Source organism: Amphiprion ocellaris, chromosome 23, assembly GCF_022539595.1.
Source record: "Amphiprion ocellaris isolate individual 3 ecotype Okinawa chromosome 23, ASM2253959v1, whole genome shotgun sequence".
In the NCBI taxonomy this organism is placed as follows: domain Eukaryota; kingdom Metazoa; phylum Chordata; class Actinopteri; family Pomacentridae; genus Amphiprion; species Amphiprion ocellaris.
The window spans coordinates 15,039,469-15,061,389 of NC_072788.1; the positions used below are offsets into that span (position 1 = coordinate 15,039,469).

Genomic DNA, 21,921 nt, shown 5'->3' on the forward strand with positions numbered 1-21,921 from the left:
ATATGTTAACAGTACTAAATAAATCAATAAATACATGCATACACACAAAAATAAGTTAATACATTAACTGTGTTAAGATAAGATTTAGATTTTAAAAAAAGTTGTTTATGTTTTTGCAGAATCCAGTATTGCTCACTGGTTGGTCATTACATTTTGTTAGTTTGATTTCACTGTTTAAAATGATGCCACCTCTTTTCAGACAGAACCTGTGATAATAAAACAATACAAAATTTTTAGTTCCGTGTTAATAAAGCACTTAAAGCTTTAAGTATGGCTAAATGCTTTTTTCAAAATTAAATATATCACTCCTTAGGTGGTAGTGGCCCCAAGTTCAGTAAAGTTGGAAAGATATTCACAGATTCAGACTTCCAGCATCAATAACTCATTAGATATAGGTTGTCAAAACATAAACGGTGCCTCTTTCCCATTGTTGCAAGGCAGACAATGTGCTACAAGCCCAGTTTTATCAAAAGTAGCTGTCTTTCAAGCTACAGGAATAACACTGGTGTCTATGGAGTGAACAGGGTCCGTCTGCAATTTGCAAAACTGCTGCAACAGTAAAGAGAGATAAATGGGTGCCCATGTAGCTCAACGCGTTGAGCGGGTGACCCATGTACAGAGGCTGCTCCCTGATGCAGCTGGCCCGGGTTCGATTCCCGCTTGCGGCCCTTTGCTGCATGTCTTCCCCCAACTCTTCTCCTTTGTTTCCTGTCTCTCTCTCACTGCGCCTATCTAATAAAGGCCAAAAAAATAACTTAAAAAAAAAAAAGAGACAAATATTCAATAACTTCACTCTTATACATTGTAGTGTCACTAAAATAACTGCAGCCTTCAACTGGCTCCTGTTGACAAAGTGTTTTAACAGAAATGTAAATGCTGTAATTTGATTCTTTTAATGAACCATGTAACTTGAATGGATGTGATGCTGGTGTGACCACAGTGCACACGTCTGATGTTGCTCACAGTGGTCCAAGGGACGCTCAGGGAGTTTGTGTGTTTGCTCAGACTCATGAAAAATTAGAGGGAACATTGGTTAAAAGTATGTACAGTTGTGCTCATAAGGTTACACAGCCTGGCAGAATTTGTAAAATATGTACCATTCTTTTATGAAAACACGAATGATCAGAGCAAATACCATCGCATGATAATAAATAACTGCTGTTTCTGAAAGGAAAAGGCAGCATTTCACAAATTAGGTTATGTAAACTTACGAGCACAACTGTAAAGGGATCAGGCATAACATTATGACCACCTGCCTAATATTGTGTTGGTCTCTTTTATGCTGCTAAAACTCCTCTGAGCCAGTAGGGCATGGACACAGGACCTCTGAGGATGTCCTGTGGCACTGGGATGGTGGCAGTGAATTCTGTGGGTCTTGTGGGTTGCAGGGTGGACCTACCTAGATCAGGATTATTCTGACACATCCCACAAATGCTCAGTAAGATTTGGATGTGGGGAGTGTGGAACCTGGGTGAACCCCTTAGCTCTGTTGTGTTCATAGGGCCACCCATTCCTGAGCAGTTTTTGCGGTGTGTCGGGGTGAATTGCCCTGCTGAAGTTGGTGTTTGATACATGTCAGACATCCACATGAATGTCACGACTTAAGGTTTCTCTGCAAAACACTGCATCATGACAAGATGATGGTCAATGGCCATAATGTAGTGGATGATTGGTGCATGTCAGAAGCAGCATTCCTAACCGCATCCTTGTGTTTATGTGTTGGCGCCCCCTACAGGCGAACCAGAGTTCTGACACGTTGCTGGGATGCACGGGAACGAGGTGCTGGGCCGGGAGCTTCTGCTCAATCTGATGCAGTACATGTGCCAAGAGTACAAATGAGGAGACCAGCGCATCGTCCGCCTGGTCAAAGACACTCGCATCCACCTTCTGCCCTCCATGAACCTTGATGGGTACGAGATGGCCTTTAAAAAGGTGCCAGAAACCACATTTAGCCCCAAGATGATGTTGTGAGCGCAACCACAGCTGAAGACATGAGTGCTAAATGACCATAACAAAGTTGAAAATCCCAATGGTCTGTAATCCTCAGGGCTCAGAGCTGGCAGGCTGGGCACTGGGACGTTACAGCTATGAAGGCATCGACATGAACCACAATTTTGCTGACCTGAACTCTGTGATGTGGACCGCCATCGAGCTGGAGACGAACCGGTCCAAACTCATCAACCACTACTTCCCCATCCCTGAGCAGTACACCTCAGAGGAAGCCTTTGTAAGTCTTAGACACACACACACACGACACACACTTTGGAAAGTGTTTAAACATCTCCATATCTCATCCTCTGCTCCTGAAACAATAGATATATATTTGCAAAAATAATAACTCGGTTCTCCTGCTTCCTTATCTGTTGGTCTTACTTCTGTTGTTGGATCGGACAGGAACTTTTACCTTCAAGAAATCTCTACAGAAAAGTCTAAAAACACGTATATGACATGAATTAGACTGGTTGATGTTTTCCCCTCTAAACTATGCAATTCTCCTCAGAGGATCTCAGCCTGGAGACATCGATTTCTTCTTTAAAACATTACAAACACCCTTTTCCACATTAAAGCCTTCCCTTAGCTTGTTTTATTGTGGTTATTTTACTTTGCTCTTTTCTATATTTGGTGTTTTGTGTGCTTCGTGTTATTCCATATATTTTAATGTGAGTTTTATGTAGCACCTTGAAACTTTGTTTGAGAAAGTTGCTATATAAATAAAGTTATTGTTATATACTATTGTGACTGGTTTACACCTCTGTTTAGGTTGACATCTGCCAAAGTTATGCTGATATTTAGTAAAGTCACCAAACTCAGTATTACCTTAAAGAAGGAGATTGATCAACAAACAGTTCTTAGAAAATGTTACAAAATTAAATTGCAAGTGAAAACGTCTGTGTGTGGACTGTGAGTGTGTAGAGCCTTTTAGAACTCACAAGAACATGTTTATCTGGTGTCATAAAAATGTCAAACAAATCGCTTCATTGGTTTCCATTTGCAGCCCGGATAAAATTCAAAACTCTGACACTTGCATACAAAACTAGAATGAAAACAGCTCCCTCCTACCTGAACTCTCTCATTCAGGTCTACACTCCCTCTCGCTCACTATGCTAACCCAACAAAAGGCATCTGATAGAACCACCACAACAGGGCCAGTCAATAGCTAGACTCCTCTGTGGTTCCCTGGTGGTGGAACAAGTTACCAAATCTGCAGAATCCCTCTCAGTCTTTAAGAAAAGACAAAAGACCCATTCCTATTACCTCCTGCACTGCCTGTAGGCAGCAAGGTCCTGTTATCACACTTTAACATATGTCATGGCACTTATCCGGGTTGTTTTCTCCTGACGAGATCCTTGCTTGTGTTGTATCTACTCTTGTATGTACGTCGCTAAATGAAATTGTAGAATTGTCAACCGAATGTCTAAAACCGAGCCTGACAAAACCTCCAACATTAGGTGGCGTCCGAGACACGAGCCGTCATCAGCTGGATGCAGAACATCCCGTTTGTCCTCAGCACCAACCTCCACGGTGGGGAGCTGGTGGTCAAAAATAAAATTGAAAAATAAAAACTGTAACCCGAACCACAGAAAAAAATTGTTAAATGTTGATTTTTTTTCTTGCAGGTATGAATGATTTCAGCTACTTACATACCAACTGTTTCGAGGTGACGGTGGAGTTGTCCTGTGATAAATTTCCTCACGCCAGCGAGCTTCCCATTGAGTGGGAGAACAACAGAGAGTCTCTGCTGGTTTACATGGAGCAGGTCTGCCCACACAGATATTGTTTATCTGGATATACATGCATATTCTATCCTCAAATCCTCTCCTTTAATGTAGCTTATTTTTCCCCTGCTGTGCTTTATTACCTATCAGCCTCATACTATTCATTTAATTGTAATGTACTCTGTCAGACTCCCCGGCTAAAGGAGATGGCACCAATTCAGCGCCAATCAAACAGTAGAATCTGTCTCTTTCGGTCCACCGTGGAGTTAAGGGTGTGGTTCGGGACAAAGAGACAGAGGCTGGTATAGCAGATGCCATCATCAAAGTGGATGACATTGATCATCACATCAGATTAGGTACAATTTTATGTCACAGAACATACGAGGGGGTTAGAAGCAGAATGGTCTTGCCACAAAAAAAATCTGAACTGAGTTTGATATAATTTCTGTAATATTTTAAGGTCTAGATTTTAGTGGCAAAGTGGTCTAACCCACAACCCAAATGTGTCGTTACGGTGGTGCTTCCAGTGTTAGACCATTCGTGAAAATACAAAACTTTGAACCCATTTTTCTCAAAAACTACAGAAAGTGTGTTAGACCACTCTGCTTCCAAACCCCTCATATTAAATCAAGGTATCTGTTTAGAAAAAGGGAACACAAGGAAAATAATCCTCTTCCAAAATAAGCACTTAGTTTTATGTGGACATCTCAAATGATGTTAATTTTTTTTGGGACACCTTGTATTACTTCTGCTCACTACTCATGCGTATCCACTACTATCTCTACTTCTGTAGCGGCTGATGGTGACTACTGGCGGCTGCTGAACCCCGGTGAGTACCGAGTGACAGCTATTGCAGAGGGATACCTACCCTCCTCCCGCATCTGCCAGGTCATGTATGACTACTACCCAACGATCTGTGACTTCAACCTTACCAAGATGCCCAAACAGAGGCTAAAGGACATTCTGGCTAAGGGGGGGAAACTTCCAAAGGATCTGCAGCTCAGGCTGCGGCAGCTACACATGCGGAAGCTCCGCGTCACCACCAAAGCCATCAACCAGAGACGTGCTGCTGCTGCTGCCGCCAAACGGGCAAAGACGGTGTGATGGTGAATAAATGAGAACAAAGCAGGACTTGGTTCAGAGACACCCACCTTCACTGGATTCCTGTCAGGTTTTCTTTTTTAAATGTTGTAATTTATTAAAGACAACAGATGGACACTTTGCTCCTTTTTTTTTTTTTAAGCAGTGTTTCTTAGTTATTTTATACCAGCTCACATGCTCACCTGAGAATTGAACACTTTCATCTTCTGCTGTGGAGCAGCAGAGCATCAAAAGATTAAAAAATGTTGTTTTTTTCATTTCTATCTCACACACAATGGATGCGAGTGAATTTATCAATTCATTTTTGAGGATATACTTTTTAAAAAAGCATTTTGTTCAAATACAGGTCCACCATGACAAAGTTTTCTGTGATGGTTAATGGCTACCTATTTAAGACCAGCTCAAATCTGCTTGGAGAGTGTTTTTCTATAATAATGACCAAGGTAACGAGGTCATTGTAGCAAATTATATCATGTGATTAGTGTCGATTAATGATTGATGCTATAGTTAAGATTTTCCTAGTTTGCCTCTTTATTGTTAAACCAGTCACAGCAACAACATAATAAAAGCAAAGTGAAAATGAGATAAAACCAAATGTGAGGAAAGCATTTTACCGAGATAATACTACAACTACTACTATCACTACTAAGTTTGAATATTTACCAGGGCTTGGCTGTTCTGCAGGCTTTCAGGCCACACCTCAGGAATCGCTGCCTCCATCATCTGCAGAGCTTCTTCATAGGAAAGCTGCAACTTTGCTGCCTGTTTGTCAAACTGGAACAGCACCAAGGCCTTCAGCAGGTTGTGGACTTCCTCTGTAAGTAGAGGAGGAACAAAAAACATGCTCATAATAATCGGTAAAATTTAGATTTTCAGTTCAGGTCTTTCAAAAATGCTGACCGTTTCCTTCATTGTTCATTTTTGCTCATTTGCGGCTGTGTCTACACTACAGACTTTGTAGTAGAAAACTGTTTTCAACAGGTTAGGTCTACATCGACAGGTCAACATTTTTGTCTGTTTCTGTGTTTAAACATCAGTAAGGTGTTCATGTGAGAACTGAACGTTTTTTCGTCCTCTAAGTATTCATCCTGTTCACATTAGATATCTGTAGATGCCTTGTTAATCTACTTTGAAGCAATGAGGGACAAAATCCTCTCATCCAACACACATTCGAAACCTCATCTGCAGCTACAATGAGAGCTGTGCACGTTAAATAAATCAATAAAAATAATTCATAAGAGTGATCTTTTTGCAGTCTTTTAGTACAAAAGTTCCCCTTTATTGGCCACAACTGCAGCTGCCAAGGAAACCACGGTCACAAATATTTCCACTCTTGATTAATATGTTATTTTAATGGATAATGTCACTCAGTGTTTCTGAAAGCTCAAGATGACGTTCTCAGATGTCTTGTTTTGTCCATAACCCAAAGACCTTCAGTTTACTCTCACTTTATTCATTTAAAAGTTGACAAACAACCAATTAATTGTCACTGTTCTAAAAATTTGTGCCAAAAAGTCACACTTTCAGAAGACTCAGACTGCTGGAGCCTTTCATTAGTTTTAGAAAAGGTTTAAAGCATATTTTTACATAAAATCAGAACTGAAAGTTTCCACATCACTGACAACATCGGGAGGGGATATTTTAATGTCTAGTATGAGCAGCAGTGATGATTGCAGCAGGCAAAGATAGTTGTGTGCATGTACAAGCACTATTACTTTAATCCTTTAGTTTTACCATGTGAACGGAAGCAGTGAAGGTATTGTGACAACATGGACAAACTAAACTGTTCAGTGAAGGTCTTAATATGCAAACATTTTTTGCATGTTTCTATCTGTACCTCTCATCTTGTCCACGGAGGTGATTATCTCTCCCAGGGCATACATCAGCGCTCGGTCCTCCATCGGACTTCCTTCCTTCAGACTCAGCTTCTTTCACTCGGCTTTCCGCCGGTTCTTTGATGATCTCCTGCAAGCAGAGCATGAATATTAAACCAGAAACAAAACAATCACAAGGGTTTTTTTGTGTGTGTGTTTTAAGTGGGAGCGTTTGTCTTACGAGGAGATACAGGAGTTACTCTGGGAGTATTTGGAACCGGTCATCACACTGCTGGCTTCAGAGTAAAGTTCAGCATCAGGACAGTCTGGACCATCTTCATTTGAAGAAGAAAACTGAATTTAACTGGTTTATTGGGAATGTATAGTTCATTTGGAATTTTCACAAATGAAGACAACAACCATAGGGAAAAAATGCATCTTAAAAGAGCATTTCCTATTTAATTTTTTTGACAGAAGTATCGCACAAATATTGACCAAACTGTCAAAAATGAATACTGTTTAAGGAGGTTATCACCTCACATAGTGACTTCACTAGCAACCCAGATTCTTCCTTGTCTGACCTGCAGAAAACCTACCCAGGAATTAGACTGATTCTTAAATCATGTAAGCATTTACAACCTCATGTTCACTCCAGATCTGGACCACGTACAGCACCTAACCTTTGTTCTAAGCCAGCAGTGATTAAAGCCTATGGATTATTTGATAGGAATGTAGAAGTACTTAAAATAGTGCAGTTTTGTTTACTGGAAGATGAATATTTTGTGAAACAGTAGTGGTTTATGATCTCACGCATTGGGGTGTTTTTAGCCACTTTCTGGTGACATGACTGGACAATATTAAGCATATAGATGGAGGCTATGTTGTGAGACTGATGTAAGACCTTTTGGGTTATTTCAAATTAATACACAACATAACTGACAGAAAATTACAACACTTTAGATCAGATATTGTCTTGTTCTCACCCAGCATGTCCAGTCTGGCCTTTTCTTTCTGCTCACGGACCACGGCCAGCCGGGTCCTGTGCCGTGTGAACGTCGCTACCTGAGCCTCCAGGAAGACAGTCTGGGTATTGACAGCTGAAGAAAGACAATAGGTTTTGTGTGGTATTACCCTTCAACTTCTTCTGCGTGTAGTTTTTCAGCAATTATTTAACAGAAATCGCCACGATTTTTCTTCGGGTTCCTGGGGTCAGCATGCTCACTTGACCGAACATGTTGTCTGAAGCATTCTTACCTTCTATTAGTGCAGGTTTCAGGTTGGTTTCGGTGATGTCTTGCCTGTTGTGCATGTAAATCTGAAGCAGATATAAACATATTTGTAATAACACTTGCACACATGACATGTCAGCGATTGTGTGTCTACCTAAGAATTTTCACTGAATATAGCCGTGCATTTTTAAAAAATTAAGTAAAAAGTAGGAAGGATGGATGGTTGATTAGAAGTCTTCTTTTATGTGATGTCATCTTTTTATTGCTTTGGTGAGGTTTTCATACTTTACTATTTTACTTGTTACTTGTTTTTGAATTTTGCATCTTTTGTCATCTGGTTTTAACTTTATCGTAACCACAGTTTAATTTAGCTTTACATAGTTTGGCTTGTTTTCTTGGTATTCTGCTTTTGCTGTGAGTGTTAGCATAGCGGTCTCTAACATTTTTTGCACCACGTACTACTTTCAAACAAGACAATTCTCTGCAGACCGGTCATCGCGCACATAACAAATAATAAGATAAGATAAAGTTCTTTATTTCTCCCCACTCCAGGGGAAATTTACATTGTTACAGCAGCTTTATTTACAATATGTACAAGGGTGAGAGATGAGGGTAAAGTGGCTTAACAGAAAAAATAAAAATAAAGTTTAAAAGTGCAAAGATGTGCAGTGCAAGAGTGTCAGTGCAAATTTTATGGTTATAATTGTTGTGTTTTGATTTTTTCTTATTAAAAAAAAGTGTCCTAAACAAATAAAAATTACCTTTTATTGCTAAATATGTATTTACTTCTTTTCAAATAAGTTTTCCAGAGACTTTTTTAAAATTTTTATTTTGACAGGGGTTAGACTGACAGTTTCATTTAACAGCCAGGCATGAAAACTGACAGAGTCAAGTGCGAGAAACAAGCACAGACTTAAGTGACAGGAACACAATCTAGTCTTTTTTCGAAATAAAACACAGCGTAGACTCCGCAGGAACTACAAAAAAAAAAGTAAAAATTTTTCTTCTTTCTGTGCGGCTTGTTACCAAATGACCCACATCCTGGTGGTTGGAGACTGCAGTGTTAACGCACTGTTTAAACACTTGTTTTTAAAAACGCTACATAAATAAAGCTATTATTTCTTTACTTACCAGTCGCAGCGCCTCCTCCCAGACTGCACCAGTGATCAGAGCCAAGATGGCTTCCTCACAGTCCTGTGGGAAACAGAGAAATACGGAAGTTCAGACCGTAGCTAGCAGCTGTGGACAGATGGTAATCTGATGCTGGTTGATTCATAATAGATCATAACTGTGGAAATCTAATATTAAATAGTTCTTCCACATATATCCATTTGCTCATGCAGCACGTAAAATCATCAGAAGTCATTCATCCAGATGTTAACTGCTGCAGAGGATCTTACTTTAGCATACTGGTCCAACAGCAGAGCAGCATCTGCATAGCGTCTCTGTTCAGTCAGCTTCTCTGTGAGGAAAAGAAGCACAAACCGTCACTGGAATTACATGCAATGCCACTTCTTGTAGAATCACACCAGCTGACTGACTACCTGTCAGTCTGGCCACCTGTTGTCATGGTTACCTGCCAGGTCTCTGGCCAGCAGAGCCAACTGGTCCGGTGGCAGCGGTATCTGCTGCGCCACACAGATGGCGTTTCTCCAGCTGGAGCTGCCGGCGAAAGCCTGCAGGGCGCGGACCGGCTCTCCACATCGCCATAGCAACAAGCCGGCCTGCTCCGCCTGTTGCTGCTCCACTAGGTGCTCAGCATATGTACAGCTCAGAGCCTGGAGGTTGAAAAGGCAACATACAGCACTGAATTTCTCTCACTTTGAAACCATTAAAACTACTGTGCATTTGCCACATGTGATAAATGCATTATTGATGCTGCAGTCTAGTGACATGACTTTGATTCATGCAGACTCAAGTAACTTCAGGCTGACAGGCCACAGAAGAGGAAAACAGCCCTGAGGTGTGTCTGTACCTTGTAGTGAACGCTATCTGTTGCGTACAGTTTTAGAGCTTCACTGTAGAGTTTCTGCTCCTTCACCAGCTGCAGAGCTTCACCGAAATGTTCTTCTCCTGAACACAAAATACACAAATCAGTTTGCATCAAACTTGTGTTTGCAAAACAGCAGCACCTTTTAGCTGAACAGATGTAACTCCTGTGTTTGCAGCTCAGTAAAGACTCCCTCCATTACATTGTAAGTGTTCATTTTGTTTTTTATACGTTAGAAGACATATCATGAGCAGAATAAGCATTATATTTCCACCATGAATATGCTGTCTTAATTTACTTGATACATAAATCTAGAAAGTCAATCCTGTCAACTTGTAGGGTGGGCCTTTCTGTAACATTATGCTTCTTCAGAATCTGTTTCCAGGTTGAACATGTGTGGCTGAATTAGTCAAATATTGCTACTTGTCATTGTGTTGTGTAAAGTAGATTTACAGTGTTGGAGCAAAGTTGTCGGTGAGTTGTATCAAAGCTATTTTAAAGTAGAAAAGGATTACTGTCATTGAAAAATAAAGTATAAATATATAACTGACACACAGAGATGAGATTTTAGGGGTTATATTAATGACTGGAGAGGGTCAAAGTAGCTTTATAGGCAAATAATCTAAGAAAAATAGATTCTGTCAAGGTGAAAGCAGTAAAACGTTAAGAAGTTGCCAGACTGACCACACTTGCTGAGGTGAAGCAAGGCCTTCTTGTAGCGCTTCAGGTGTTTGTCGATGGTGTAGCGTTGGTAGTTTGGCTCCAGGCTCTTGAGCATGTTTAGGAAGGGAAGGTATTCTTTGGGGTCCTGCAGGAATTGAGGAGAAGATTTAACTTGTAAGTTGCCTTTAAATTTGTGTAAAATGATTGAAGGACCATCTTGGTGTTTTTACATTTAGCTTAAAGGGAAACTGACTTTTTAAATTCCCGCTGTAATCAACTAGTAAGCAGTTGTAGTGCAAAGCATATCCTGAAAAGCACCGATTCAACTGTATTTTGACCATTTTTGTGAGGCAACTTCTTTCCTGTAGACCCAGACTTCACTTGTACCACTACTTTCATTGTGTCTCAAACAATCTAAATGATTTTTTCAATTAAAACAATAAAGCTACAAATACAAACTTCTGCAATTGATAATGTTTTAAGAATCTCTTTCTTCTCACATCAGAGCTGAATATCTAATTAGCTTTGGGAGGACCTTACAGAGCAAGTTAATGAGGAATTCTGTGTAATATTTGGTACTTTAAAAGCCTCTTATTTCACTTTTTTACAAGTAAGATGAAAAAATATAGTATCGGGAAACTGAATTTTCATTTTTATTTGCACTTTTTAGTGTTTCTTTTGCTAAAGTCAGATTTTTCCTGTTCCTTGGCCGTCTCATACCTTCTGGGATTTCACGGCCACCATGAGTACAAGGTCGAAGTCGTACATTCCCAGTGAGTGTTCGTACAGGTCGTTAACGTTGATGAGGAACAGGAGGTACTTTAATGCCTCTTCAGCGCTCACAGCACCTGGAGCTTCAGGAGGGTTTTCTGAGGAGAAAGACAGAGGAATTAAACACTGTCTCCTCATGTTATCTACTCTATGTGTGTGTACAGCTCCTCAGTGTGCCAAAAGTTTACTCACCTCGAAGCTCGTGGACTTTCTGCAGAGCAATCTCCAGCTCTGGAACCGTCTTCTTCACGAGCCGTCAGAATAGACAGACAGAACCTGGATGGAGAACACCATCATCATTGTATGTCCCACTACTGGCATTATTTGATGAACTTTTATTTTCCATTCTGGTTGTATTTTTCACAAAAAAACACATTTTCAGCTATTACTGTAAATGCTACTAAGAAAATTTGATAAAATTCTCTGAAATCAGAACCTGTATTTACTATATTTTACCCCTAACGATAAGCTATACTACTATGTGTAGAAAGGACAAAAACAGAATTATAACTCACTTGTTTGGATCCATTGATTCCATTGCGTTCCGTAAAGCATCACAAACCACGTCCACCTTCTTCTGCCCAGATGAAGGTTGGTGCTGGATGGAGCTGCTCTCAGGATGGGGGTACATACTGCTAGTCGTGTCCTCCTCCCTGGATACCAAAGAAAACATGCTTGTTATATAGAAGTTGTTCTTGCTTTTATATATGAGATACGACTTATCTGGCTCTAACCAAGTCTTACTTCAGCTCAGTGAGGAAGAGGTTGATGTGGTTGATGGAGTTGAGTTGCGTGATGAAAGTCTGTATTTTCTCCAAGAAAACCTGCAAATGTAAAATAGCACTTTGTGTTAATTCATGCTCTCATTGTTGTTATTTAGGAACAAATCAGTTTGTAAAATGCTTGTTTCTACTACTCACTAACATTGAAAAGCATGTAAATCATTTACTGCTATCAGTTATTTATTTACAAATGTTTAAAAGTCTCATCTATAAATCACAGATACATATTGCATTACACAGGTAAAACTTTTAATTCCTCTTCTTTTAGAAAATAAACACATTTCTGTTATATCCATGTATATTTTTGTAGTGTCAAAAATTTTGTCAGTTTCATCTACATAATAATATTGTAGGGTCTTTGCCTTAACGTGTATATAAATTAGGTAAGTTTCATAATATATATACATACACTACCGTTCAAAAGTTTGGGGTCACCCAGACAATTTCATCTTTACAGAACCCATATGTCTGACCCCCAGAGCAAGCCCTAAGGTGAGAGTGGCAAGGAAAACAGCTACAACAGCTGTTGTCTTAAATGCTCTGTATAAAAACCGGTGACTTGACCTCACTTTTCTTACTGAATGAAGCTGTGAACAAAAATCTATAAAGGCTTCCTGGAGTATAAATCCAATTCATGCTTTTTGAGTCCACATACATGTCTGCAATGGTAAACACAGTCCATTATTCTCTAGATATCCTGTGCTCTGTCCACACACTGTGCTTGATACACCACAGGAATAATCACTGATACAGTGCTGCAGGTTAATGTGTAACCAGCTACTGTCTCCTTGTGTATTTTTCTGTGTTAAATATAGTGGAAAATGCAACTGACCACATAGCAAACCACCACAGCCTATTGTAGAATAAACAGTCACATATGCAGGCCAGTAAGTCGATGTGGAAAGCATGAATTGGCTGTAAGTGACTCCACATAGAAGATAAGTGTGATAACTTTTTTTTTTGTTACTCTGTTTTGCATATGTTTCATGGCAACAACTTATTTTGATCTAAGATAAATAAACAAGATTTTTGGTGAGCAATAGTGGACAGAAATTTAAGTTTTGTTTGTGTACAATAAAACTCCAAAGGGAACCTTTGAAAGCTGCAAGTCTGCAGTCAAAGTAAAACATGTAGTTGGACAACTCCTTGTTAAATCCCAGTACACACCTTTGGGTTGTGATCATAGATGAGGTTTAGGTTGATTCTCAGCTTCCTCATACACTCGAAGGCGTCTCTGAATCTCAAACTGATGACACAAAACACCAACAAAAAAAGAAAAACATGTAGGATTGAGTTTAACACAGACAGGTATAGACTCACTGCTCTCCATTTCCAGTCTTTACAGCTACAAATCATCACACTTACATAATGTAAAGATGATCATGTTTAATTATAAAACACTTTGAAAGTTTAGATTAAGAAAATGAAGTATAATTTAACAGTTAAGATCTTTGTAAATTTCACCTACATTCAGTGTGATACACCATAAGTCTTCTATTAACTGGAGTTGAAGGAGATCAGACTCACCTATCCAACCATGTCCTGAGCTGAGCCAACACCAGCGCTCTGTGATGTACAGTCTCCAGATTCCCACGAGGCATCTGGACACAAAAAACAAATCAGAGAGGGAGTGCATATTACCACATTTCTCATTTCTAAAACAGAAAATGTTAAAGGTTTTTAATGTACAGTCACAGAAACTACATTTTACTGCTACGGTGGTTTCTATAGGCGAAACAGTGAAGCTGACAATGTGTGTTGTGTGTTAATCTGACCTGCAGAATCACTCTGGTGTCTTGAGGCACCACGGTGATGATCCTGGATCCTCTCTCCACTCTCCGAAGCGTCTCATCATTCTGACTTCCATCTGAGGCTAAGGCCGCCTGCAGCCCTGTGGGGTCAGAGGTCATTTAACTCAGATCAACCAGAAATCTGTTATTTATGTGTTATCAGGTATTACTACAAAACTGTGTTTTTGTGTGTTTCTGTTTAAATTAGTTGATATGTGTAAGGAGAGAAAACTCAGTTTTTCACTGCTTGTCTTTGTCCCACCTTTGACAGTGAGCGTGCCCAGATGGAGGCAGCGGCAGGTGTGGGAGTGTGTGGTGATGAGGAGGAAGTCATTGCAAACAGCGAAGGAGCAGACACTGGAGGCCAACTGCAGGAAGAACAGCAGACAGAAATGTGCATGTTTTCCAAAAGTCCTGTTGGTATCTGCCTCCCAGAGAACAAATTGCTGGTATCAGGATGTTGAGACAATACCTCTGTGTCTCCAGTGTACAGGTGGGATCTGTCCGTCAGCCCAAGTAGACATTCCTCTCCGCTGATGCTGCAGAGCGCCGTCTGGACGCAGGGAACAGGAAAGTTGATGCGACAACCGCTGGAGTCCCGCCAATCCTCCACGGATAGCTCAGGATGATCTACAGAGAAATGTAAAGAATATAAGATTCATTACTGAAAACTAGTGAATTTGACATGCATTTACAGCAAGTTCCAAAAGCGATGTAAGTAATCAGTGTTCATGTTCTGACCCTAGACCAGTTTCCGAATCTGTCCATCCTCCAGCTGCAGGGCCACAGTTCCAGTCTGTGAGCAGTGAACCACACTGACCACAACACCATCCACTTCCACAGCAGCCCTGAAGCACAAAACAGCCAGAAATGGTAAATAACTTTAAGTGATTTCAGTGTCACTGTGATAATTTACAGGTTTTACGGGATAAACCCATGTCTGAAAGGGATTGATTTGCTTACTCTCCTCACTCCGAGTGTGTCAGTAGCATCCTGAACAGGACGAAGCATCTGCAGGGTGGAGGAGGTTGGCAGCAGACCAGAACTGACCCCCACGAACAGCTCATCCTCAGAGCCAGAGGATCATCAAGAAGGGCTGCCAGTCTGCAAGAAAATGGGGTAAACAGGAAGGACAATTGTTTGGGATAAAGTTTAAACAACCAATGAAAGTAGTAGTAGTAGAAGAAGAAGTAAACCAATATGAAAAAGAAGCATATGTTAGTTGAACGGAAACACTAGCATATTTTAAAATTAGGATACAGTTTTTTCCACGTTATTTAAGGAACCTTGAATGAGACAGAGCAGGTGGCAGAGTGTGAGGTGGAGCTGGATGTCAGAGGACAACAGCATAATGTACAGCACTGCAGGTTTATATGATACCTGAAGGTTTTCTGAAGGACCAGAGGATGAGACACAGTCCTGAACCCATCTGCCCTTTTGTCAGTCCGTTCTCCTGAATCTGGATTGACAGAGAAATATGCAGGTGAATAAAAATGAGACACAATTAACAATGGGGATGTATTCTCCAGGTCAATATGCTCTCATCTGACCAAATTCTAACCAAATATCCATTTAAAGACTGTGTGGCTCAAGACAGATTTTAGAGACGTTGGATCAAAAATGGGCTTGAACCCAAAAATCAGGTTCAGGTTCCGAATCTTGGCTCTAATTTCAATGTTGACTACTATTTCCTGAATTCATGGCCCTAAAAAACCAAACTGAACTAAAAAAAAATAAGAAAATTTGAGTTCACAATGCCAAATTTACATAAAGTCCAGCTCAAATATTCCTAAAAGTACATGATGAGATAAATTCCACTCATTTTGGAAGGTAATACAAAACATTCAGCCAATTTTGTAAGCCTACCTTGGCTGTAGATTGAGATCTGCCCATTAGCGGTGAATGCTGCCACCTGATTGGTCCCTTGAGGTCGACACAGGAAAGTCACCTGGTTCACTGGTGAAGTTAACTGGAGCTCGAATGAACTCATTGGAGGAGGAACCACACACTGCCTGAAAGAAGTCACCAGGATTTTCTCTGCGGGGGGTTTAAACAGACATTAACATCATGTCGGATAATAGAACACTTCATTGCTGTCTTGTCGCATCGGCTTTCACCTCCATCAATCACAGCCACGTTGGCGTCGGTGGCGTCCAGCCCCAGTCGTTTGTGATGCTGGTCCAGCTGCGAGACACCACATGGAGCTGTAGGGGGCGCTCTAGGTCCCAGCAGACACAAACTGGAGCCTTCTGAGGGTCTTTGACAAAGTCCAGGCTCTGCTTCAGATACCAGTGATAGTTCCCCACCGTCCACAGCTGGACTGCAGAAGAAGCACAACACGCACACGGTGAACAATACAATTAATCAATTTATATCTTTATTGCAGAAAATAAAAACCCTATGACAACTGTAAACATTGCTACACACTAATTTTGCTGAACTTACTGTGACTGTTGACCTGTCCATCCTCCCCAGCAGCCATGTCCTCCAACCAAACAGCGAAAACAGTGGAGTCACTGTTACACAGCAGCTCCTTCACCTAAAACACGCACATCAGTGTATTAATCTGGACCACAAACTGAAATACTGATCCCATGCTGATACTTCTAGTGTTAATCATCTCAAATAATTTTGTCATTTTGAAATGTGAATCTGGACATTGAACATGCCTTGGCTTGGTCTTTACTGAAAGGCAAAGTGAAGTCTCCATGCAGCAGTCCGTTCTTCTCCATAAACACCACACTGTGTTTGTTGGGATGATGCTGGGTGCTCGCTATCAGGCTACCCGACGGTCTGAAACATCAGGACAAGATTTAACACTGATTCACAATTCTATATTCATTAAACAGAGTCAGTCCAAAGCAGCCTGACTCCCGGAGGAAACCCACGCATGCACAGGGAGAACATGCAAACTCCATGCAGAAAGATCCCTGGAAGGCTGGGACACGAACCAGGGATCTTTTAGCTGCGAGGCAACAGTGCTGGTTTGTTTCACTTAAAGAATTCAAAGAAAATCGCTTCGGTAGAGCTCTTACTTCCAGCAGAGCGCCTGCTCCAGACCGTTGATGGGCTCACTGGTGGCCTGCAGGACACCTTCTCTGTTCCAGACCCGGACCTTCCTGGCTCCAGTCTGAGGACAGATCGCACTGACGGCAAAAAGCTGACCATCACCTCGCCACGTCACCCGAGGCCTGCGGTCATCCCAGGCCACAGCAGGCTGCACCTCCTGTGGTAAAAGCATATTTTCATGTTTAACATACTCTAAATTAAATTTCAATATAGTTTGACACTTTGTTTTTGTACAAGCGCTGATATTAGAGTGAGTAGTCAGTGACCTGGATCTATTTCTGCGCTGCTTGTTTCCCCTCTGAGCCATCGAACTGAGTCTCCTTCTTTCCCCAGTCGACTGTGATGAACTCTCCTGCAAAACAATCTAGGTGAGCACATTAAATCTAGAGAACAATCCAGTGAACCTCAATGGTTACTAATCTAAACTGAGTCCGAATGAGTCGCCATACCTTCACCGAAATCATCCTGGTGGATTCCGACCTCAGTGATCGGCTCAAAGTCTTTGGTCATCATGATGATTGTTTCCTGACCTGTGAACACAAATTATTAGTGATTTATTTAACTGTAATACTGCTGATTGAGTTGAACTAATAATTAACCACTTTGTCTTGTTTATTAGTTAGATATGTATATTTAGAACAATAGCAAATCTTGACCACACTCATCTCATCTTGCTATCTAGAAATTCTGGGCTCTTTTTCATCTTTCTTGGTTTTCACACTAAGAAATGATGCTACTGCAAACATCAACCTCACTATTAAATAAATAAATAAATAAATAAATAAAATTTTTCAACAATTGTTCAAGATACTGACCAGTAGTGAGGATGACAAGCTCCTCATCAGGACTCCAGCTCATCGAGGTAAGGCCACTATCGACACTGCCAACACACTCCAACTGTGGAAGAGAACATTTTTTGTGATGACCCTCATTCACCTAACACTACTGCTCTCTCTCCACCATAAGCAACTTTTCTGCACCGCCAACCTGGCAGGTGTTTAGGTTGAAGAGAACGACATCCCCGCTTGCCGTGGCCAAACACGCAGACTCGAGTTCAGCCAGGTCCTGCAGTCCGACCACCACTCCGCTGCCATCCTCTGGGAGGAAACTGTCTGCTGTCAGCGAGGCTTCACTGACAACCTGGAGAAGAAAACAGAGGACAACTGATAATGCATGAACCTACACTCACCTCCACACATGAACCTTATAAGCAAAATTCTCAACTGAAATGCTGCTCGTTTCCTTTTTTACTTTATTCTGTAAACACATTTCTGTCCTCTCTGAAACAGAACTTAAATGGACTAAAACCCTGAGAAGTCTCGACTTTTGACAACTCACAAAATATTTCCTCTGAAAACAAACAGATAAGTGCTGTATTTCAGCAACAGCTCACCTGACCAGTTCGAGGGTCATACTCTGTGATGGAGTACTGAGAGGCAATCAGCAGCGAACCAGTGTCGGCCCGCACAGAGAAACACTGTGGAGAGCCTTGACCCTGAAGGTCAGAGCTACGCAGGCTCTTCAGCAGCTTCAGATTCCTCATTTCACCTCAGGAATCTGGTCCCAAAGGCAGAAGAAGACCTGAAACAACAAAAAAATGTACACATTCAGGAAAAGGAAACCTGTAGGTATAGCTGGTTGATATATTAGTTTAATATTCACCCTCTGTTACAGCTCAGTATAACTGGTTATATTATTATGATAAAATACATTCTAAATGTTAGTAATGTATCTGATTGAAATGGCAGCAAAGGTCTCTGCCTACCTACATATTCAAACTACAGACAGTGTTTTACATTTTTTTCCCTTCACCTGATATGTTTTCTAAAAGCACCAATAAATATTCCAAAAATGTCATATCATGCAATATTGAAGAACACAATTGCTAACGCATAACCTGTCTTTGACTTCTGCTGTCTGAAACAATAAATTAACTTACAAGTTGAAAAAAATGTCTCATTCATAACAGGACCTAGGATCTAGTGGTTATTTTAATTTTTGATTAATATTATCGACATTTTGTTTCTGCTCTTTTTTTTTTATTAGTTGATCAGTTGTTTGGTCTATAAAATGTCAGAAAATGGTGAAAAGTGCCGATCGGTGTTTCTAAATGCTTAAAATGACAACCCAAAGACTTTCAGTTTTGTGTCATAGAGGAAGAATGAAACCAGAAAATGTTCACATTTCGCATTCATTTCTAAAAAAAAAAAAAAAAAAAAAAAAAAAAAAACTCAGTCTGAATAACATATCATCAGAACAGTTGTCAGTAAATTTATATGGGTGGTATCTCATCGATTTACGGGTAATATATTCTAAAAGTGTCAATAAAAACTCCTGCAATATAATTTCACGAGCAGTATTGGAGAACAGTTGCTAAAGAACACCCTGTATTTGTCTGCTGTTGTCTGAAGAAATTTAATCAACATAAAAGTTTAAATAATTTCCTTATAAGTTCACAAATGTTAAACACTGCTTAATTTAGTTTCACATGATTATTCAAAATTGTATTTCAGAATTATGGCTGCCAAACTGACATCGGTGGTTTGGGACTTGGAAAATACTGTAGATTTTCTCTAATTCGGATGATTTCATCAAGTACGAAAACAAATTAGCATTTCAATAATCAGTTACATTAAGCTGTTAACCTGTGTTACAAACCGCACCTCCATGTTATTCCCACAGCACATTAACAACAAAATAACACCGTCAGAACCAGACAATAACGACAAGGCTTTTAAAAATACATTAACATGTTTTTAAAAACTTGCTTGTTCGTAGTTTTATGCCACAAACTGATTACTGTAAAGACTCAATTTCAGGTTGTCCGAAAATGGAACTAGCTAACCGCTAGCTTACCTAGCTAGGAGTTAGCTAGGTAACTAACTAACCTGCAATTATTCAAAACAGCGAAGAGACAGTGGCAGCTTTGAAACCTAACATCGTAAGAAAATGATAAAAACTCACCGCGAAGACAGAATTTGAAGCAATAAAACCCTCTACGTATCCGTAGTGATGGTCCTCTGATACCCGAGGCTTCGACACATGCGCTGTAGCTCATGAAGCAAACGTATCGAGCCACTGTGCCGAGGCGTGGTTTGGTCACGTGACTCGTGACGTTTGAATCACTTCAGTGACGTTTGAAGCACTCAACTGCTTCGAATCACCTGATTGGTTCGGTTTGTTATGTGAATCACTCAGCGGGATCGAGTGTTCCGGGATAGGAGATCCCTATTTAGTGTTGTTCATTTGAATTGTTTTTCGCAGAATAGATTGTTTTTTTTTGCTGTTGTTTTTGCTTTGAGAGTTAGTAGTATGTCAGATTTCGTATTTCGTAGAGAATATATATATATATATATATATATATATATATATATATATATATATATATATATATATATATATATATATATATATATATATATATATATATATATATATATATATTCCCAACTCACCACCTCCATGCCACAACACCTGGCAAAGAACCTTGTCAGGTGCTTAGCCGACAGACTACAAACCAAAGAAAAGAACAGTTCACTGACTGTTGCTACACTCGTGGCTCTGCAGTTCAAAACTTTTGGATTCACCAATCAGAGTGGCAGCCAGTGTGAAAGAACGTTTAATAACAGAATGCACAACAATTAACATAAAGAATACCAAGCAGCAGTCATCTACGTCACAAGCACCACCACAGCCTCGTCCTCCACCACCAGCAGCACCTTCCACAGGTATTCTTTTTCTCTTCTGAATAGGGAATGACTGACATTTCTGGTGATGATGATGATGATCTTCAATATTTTTCAGTTCAACTGTGGAGCCTATTAGACGAAGACGCAAGTAGAGCCTGGCAAATGCAAAGCGCCACAGCGAATGCAATTGTAGAAAGAACGGCAGACCCACTGGCTTACTGGGCAACCCACAAAACTGTTTACCCAAACTTGTACAATGGAGCCAAACATTTCCTGTGTACCTCAGCCTCATCTGTGCTGTGTGAACAGGTTTTTTTTTTCTAAGGCTGGGGAGATAGTGAGTAAAAGAAGGAACTGCTTGAGTCCCAAACAATGTTCCCTGTAATTTTTCCTGAGTCTGAGCAAACACACAAACTCCCTGAGCGTCTCTTGGACCACTGTGAGCAACATCAGACGTGTGCACTGTGGTCACACCAGCATCACATCCATTCAAATTACATGGTTCATTAAAAGAATCAAATTACAGCATTTACATTTCTGTTAAAACACTTTGTCAACAGGAGCCAGTTGAAGGCTGCAGTGATTTTAGTGACACTACAATGTATAAGAGTGAAGTTATTGAATATTTGTCTCTCTTTACTGTTGCAGTGGTTTTGCAAATTGCAGACGGACCCTGTTCACTCCATAGACACCAATGTTATTCCTGTAGCTTGAAAGACAGCTACTTTTGATAAAACTGGGCTTGTAGCACATTGTCTGCCTTGCAACAATGGGAAAGAGGCACCGTTTATGTTTTGACAACCTATATCTAACGAGTTATTGATGCTGGAAGCCCGAATCTGTGAATATCTTTCCAACTTTACTGAACTTGGGGCCACTACCACCTAAGGAGTGATATATTTAATTCTGAAAAAAGCATTTAGCCATACTTAAAGCTTTAAGTGCTTTATTAACACGGAACTAAAAATTTTGTATTGTTTTATTATCACAGGTTCTGTCTGAAAAGAGGTGGCATCATTTTAAACAGTGAAATCAAACTAATAAAATGTAATGACCAACCAGTGAGCAATACTGGATTCTGCAAAAACATAAACAACTTTTTAAAAAAAAAAATCTAAATCTTATCTTAACACAGTTAATGTATTAACTTATTTTTGTGTGTATGCACATATTTATTGATTTATTTAGTATTGTTAACATATCAGAGTTCTGAGTGAGTTTTTCTTAAGATAGGCAAAGGCCACTTATTGATTACATATAGGCTATTAAATGTTTGTTAAAAACTAAAAAGCATTTAATAAAAAACA

The 21,921-nt window shown here is 40.1% G+C and overlaps 2 pseudogenes; one reads left to right on the forward strand and one right to left on the reverse strand.

The window, feature by feature from the left end:
• LOC111574973 (inactive carboxypeptidase-like protein X2) overlaps nt 1-4,020 on the forward strand; it is a 25,945-nt pseudogene extending 21,925 nt beyond the window's left edge.
• LOC111585034 (elongator complex protein 1-like) overlaps nt 1-20,038 on the reverse strand; it is a 26,146-nt pseudogene extending 6,108 nt beyond the window's left edge.
• Nucleotides 20,039-21,921: the final 1,883 nt, after the last annotated feature.